This window comes from Propithecus coquereli, unplaced genomic scaffold (genome assembly GCF_000956105.1).
Source record: "Propithecus coquereli isolate 6110/MARCELLA unplaced genomic scaffold, Pcoq_1.0 Scaffold249, whole genome shotgun sequence".
Taxonomy (NCBI): Eukaryota; Metazoa; Chordata; class Mammalia; order Primates; family Indriidae; genus Propithecus; species Propithecus coquereli.
Window position 1 is genome coordinate 2882538 of NW_012148052.1, and position 4383 is coordinate 2886920.

At 41.8% G+C, this 4383-nt stretch overlaps 1 pseudogene; it reads left to right on the plus strand.

The window, feature by feature from the left end:
* Positions 1-1507: 1507 nt before the first annotated feature.
* Positions 1508-4024, plus strand: LOC105812266 (annotated as a pseudogene).
* Positions 4025-4383: the final 359 nt, after the last annotated feature.

Consider the following 4383-nt stretch of genomic DNA (forward strand, 5'->3'; position numbering starts at 1 on the left):
CTCAAGCGATCCTCCTGCCTTAGCCTCTCGAGTACGTGGGACTACAGGCATGCGCCACCATGCCTGGCTAATTTTTTCTATATATTTTTAGTTGTCCAGTTAATTTCTTTCTAATTTTTTAGTAGAGACGGGGTCTCGCTCTTGCTCAGGCTGGTTTCGAACTCCTGAGCTCAAATAATCTGCCCGCCTCGGCCTCCCAGAGAGCTAGGATTACAGGCGTGAGCCACCATGTCCGGCCCTTTTTCACTTTTAATATCACTTTTGTAGCCCTCAGTACTTAACAAACTAAGAAATCTTTGGGTTGCTTTTATCCATTGCTGCCACCAGGTCATGCTATCATGATCTTTTTTCATGGACCAGATGATGGAAGTAGACTGTTCATTTCTCAGCCCAAGAGTATTTATTGATAGTATACTTAGTCACTTGGTGAAATTTTTGCCCATTTTATTGAAAAGCCAGTAGGTGTCTAGATCTTGACTATTCCTAAGTGTGTTTTTTAATAGCAAGTTTTCTGGGTTTTTTAGAACCCAACTATAACATGGTGTATTAAACATTTTTAATCTATAAAGAGTGTTTTTATTTCTTGTGTCAAAAAAGAAAATTGATTCCTGTTAGCATGGGTGGCCATAAAAGAAAAAAAGAAAAAGAAATTGAAACCTATGAGCATTCAGGTACAACTCTATGTTCCCGCTGTTCTCTGAATTATAGTGTCTATTCAGGGAACTGATGCACCTTATGAACTTTCCGTATTCTTTGAAGTTACGTTGAAATTCAGGCTTTGCAAGTTCTCAATTCCTGTTACTTGTTTTAATAAGCTTAAGAGGCTACTTATTAGTAACTATCTAGAATTGACTTACATTGAGAGAACTTTGTCTCCCACTGTATAGTTCCTCTTAGAACCAAATCCAGAGGAAGTGAGAACTCTCTATATTGGTACTGCTTTACATGGATACTCTTAACCATTTGATTAGGAAATGTTGGGGGCTCTGGGGAGACCAGTGAAAGAGATGGACTAGGGGTTGAGCTTTGTGGGATGGATTGTATTTGTTTAAGTCAAATAAGGGTGGCAATTCTGTTCTAGACGGTAAAAATTATTTGGGCAAAGGAGCAGGGGCAGGAATTTTCAGGGAGTACTCCTTATAGATCAGCCCTTTTAAATATGGAGTAAAGGGAGATAGGTTTGGAAAGACAGTTTGGGTTCTTACAATATTTTTAATACAAAAGCTTAAACTTTATCCTGAAGACTAGGGAAAGAAGTGCTGAAGGTTTGTTTTATGTTTTAAGAAAAATCAGCTTATTGTTCTTATAAAAATATTACATTTTCATTGTAAATAAGCAATGCAAAAAAGAAAAAAAATCCTAAAATCTCATTATTTGACAATTATGCCTCAATAAAACTGGGGGAAAATATTTTTTTTTTTTTAGAAACAACACCTGAGATTAAAAGAAGTAAACTGCACATATCCTTAACATTGCTGGCTTTCCCTTCCCCTAGGTGTTGCTGGAAATGTCAGACTCAAGTCATGAAAGCCGCAAGAAGAATTTCTCTGAGGAGAAAATAGATGATGAGGAAAGTGTGATTTTGACATTGGTTCCAGTTAAAGAAGAATCAAATATAGAAGCAACTGTTTCTTCAACTTCTGCTGTCAATCCGAACAAGCCTGGGAAACATAATGAAGTTCGTCTATGTCCAACAAATGAACAATTCAGCTCCCCCAAAAGCTAGAGGTAAAACACCAATTCTTCCTTTGCCAACCATTTTGCCTCCCATTAATAATGTCTGTTGAGACACTTTCCAGAACTCGTGCCAACAACTCAATTTGAGTACTGATGGCAAGAAAATAGAAGTTTTTCTGAGGCTTCAGCAGCTTCCTTATCCTGAACAGAAACATGATATTCCTGAAACATCAAAAGAGGGCAGATTACAGTCATATTCGAGACTGTAATGAAACACAAGACCGGGACCAAGAGAACAAGGCTTCAGGAAAGTTGCAAAATGAATGAGAAAGCAAAAGAGACTAATATAGTTGAAGTGATATCATCGCCTTGAGAATCTTTGTTGGCATCGTGGGGAAGGATTGCTGCAAGAGCTGCTCAGCCTAAGGCTGTGAATTCATGTTGCATTCCTGTTTCTGTTGAGGCTTTTTTTTTTTTTCCAGTCGAACATTTATTTTGTTCAAATCAAAGCTGTGAAGTTCTGTGTGCGGTTTCTCACTGTGGGGGGGGGAGGGCATGTCGCGGTGGCCTGGCATGGTAAGGCAGCCCAAAGCTCCTGCAAGGCCTGACTGTAGATCACTGGAAAAGCTTTTCTAAGTGACCCTACGGGGACTTCTGAGCACTGCTCAAGGGACCACATTTACTCCCAAGTGGCCACTAATTTAAAAATCAGGGAGAGCGAGTCTTCAAATGGACGTTGCTTTTGTCTTAGGATAGTCCTTTATCTCACTCTCACCTTTCAGTTTCCCTTGTGTCATCTCTAGGGGACTCTCCTGCCTCTGGCTTTAGCTGTCAATGTCAAGACCCCCTGAACACCATGCTACATGCTCCCTTTGTACCAGTGGTTCTCAAAGTAAGGTCCCTGGATTAATAGCTTTGGCATCACTCAGCAACTGGTTAGAAATAGAATGCAAAAAAGGAAAAAAGGAAAAGGAAAAAATATATGTATATACACATACGTATCTATATATTCTAATGCACACTCAATGTACACTCAAGTTTGAGAATCATTCTGCCAGGTATCATTTCTTTCAATTCTCCCAATAACCTTGAAAGGTAAGTATCATCCTTGTTTTGCAAGTAAGGAAGCTGAGATTTCTAGATGAGAAGGTACCTGGCTGACATCACCTGGCTTGTAAGTGGGCCTGGCCACAGCCAGGCTCTTACCTCAGCCCCAGTCAGGCCTGTCCACCTTCTGGCTCTGCCCAGAAAACAAAGCAAGCTCAGCCTGGCTCAAGGATTAGTGCTCAGTTTCTCTACTTCAGTGACTCAAAATCCAGCATGCTCATAAGAATCTCCTGGGAAGCTTTAACTTAAAAAAAAAAAAAAAGCATTTTATTATGAAGAATTTCAAACATACACAGAAGTAGACAGAGTAGAATAATCCACCCCGATGTGAAGGGGGAACTTTTCAAAAGGACCACCCAAGCCCTACCCCAGACCAATTCAATCTGAATCTGTAAGGGCTTGGTGTTGCCTTTAAAGCTCCCACGTAATTGTAATGGGCTTGAGCTTTGAGAAACACTCACTGGTACATTTCTCCTCTGGACATTTGAATGTCTGGAATAATCTCTCACTTCGCTTGTATCTCCAGCCAAATGTTAGCCCGGTGGAGGGGCTTTCCAGACTCCCTTATCTAAAACCAATCACTGCAGCTACCCCTGGCATGCCATTTCTTTATTCCTTTGTCTTCCCACTTTATCTTCTCCATAGCATCCTTCCCCCAGCATTTCATTATGTACTATGGGCTTATTCTCATCAGTGAATATGACTCTTGTTCAAAAGCTCATTCACTGCAGCCGCAGCTCCTCCTCCTTGGTCACCACTTATTCCTGGTACCTGGTCCAGCAGCCGGTAGATGCTGATGCCCAGAGTCTCCACCAGCAGCTGCCAGTCGGCCCCGGCCAGCGCGGGCTGCTGGAGTTCCGCTCAGGCCTCCCGGAACTGCTCCTCCGAGAAGCCGCCCGCCGCCATACCTCCGCAGCCCAGGTTCCTCCGCCTGGAGTGCCTGTTGAGGCTTTTTTAACGCAAGCCTCTGGCGTCAGGTGGTGTGTGGTCCATGGCTCAGCTCTCTCAGCAGACACAAAGAGGTGGGTTCGCCTGCAGTTTCATGCAGGTCAGTCCTGGGTGCCTGCCACTCCCAGGAAGATAACTTCTCTTTTCCTGTTACCAGCCTGCCATTTCCCACCCCCGGGCCTAGAAGATAATAAATATATCATGCCCTGACTGTGCTAAGAGGAATAAAAAGATAATGAAAGCATTAGTGACGATGGAGAAGCAGCAGCAACCTGGTTTGAACACAATGTAGGAGACCAGAATATGCCACCTCGAAGTATTAGAGAAAGATAGATGTACTTTCAGAATGTGTAACCTAATATGAAGGAATGAAAGAAGAGATATTTGAAGGAATCTTTGTGATCTACACAACAGAATCAAGTGATTAAGACTCCACAGTGAAGATGGTTGACTGGGTGACAGCCCCATCAAAAGAGACTCTTTTCTGGGGGCCTGAAAAGCCACTAAAATAAAGTCGCTGCGATCAACAAAAACAAAAACAAAAAACAACCCCTACATCTCACCATCTAAAAATAGACAATATTAACATTTGGATAATATCATTCTAAATATCTTTCTATGTTTTTATATAGCTAGCATGATAGATAAATA